This window comes from Penaeus monodon, chromosome 34 (genome assembly GCF_015228065.2).
Source record: "Penaeus monodon isolate SGIC_2016 chromosome 34, NSTDA_Pmon_1, whole genome shotgun sequence".
Lineage (NCBI taxonomy): Eukaryota > Metazoa > Arthropoda > Malacostraca > Decapoda > Penaeidae > Penaeus > Penaeus monodon.
The window spans coordinates 23724371-23724757 of record NC_051419.1 but is presented as its reverse complement, the minus strand read 5'-3'; the positions used below and the strand labels follow the sequence as shown (position 1 = coordinate 23724757).

At 62.3% G+C, this 387-nt stretch overlaps 1 protein-coding gene across 1 annotated transcript in view; it reads left to right on the top strand.

Moving 5' to 3' along the window:
* Positions 1-350, top strand: part of LOC119594932 — a gene marked incomplete at its 5' end in the record, with an annotated part of 15007 nt that extends 14657 nt beyond the window's left edge. Inside the window, 1 exon segment of the mRNA XM_037944003.1 lies at positions 226-350.
* Positions 351-387: the final 37 nt, after the last annotated feature.

Genomic DNA, 387 nt, shown 5'->3' with positions numbered 1-387 from the left:
ACCACACAGTCCCCACCACAAGACACCCCAACCAGCAATCCCACCCAGAAACACCCCACTTACTTACCCCCTCCCCCAGAAAATCCCCCTCTAATTACCCCCTCCCCTCCCCTCCCCCTTCTATCTACCCCCTTCCACCCTGAACAGCCAATCGCGCCACCCCTGCCCTCCCCCCCTCCAGCAAGCGCCCCATCTAACCCGTCCTCCCCCCTCCCCCCTCCCCAGTGTACCGGTGCAACGAGCGGGGCAGCGAAATGACGACCAACTTCGTGAACCCGTCCTACCCTTACCGGGACACAGTGGCCGGCATCTGCATGTTCCGGCTGGACCTGGCGCCGCGCGTCTGCCAGGTAGGCTGGGCTGGTCTTTCAGTAGTAGTATTAATAC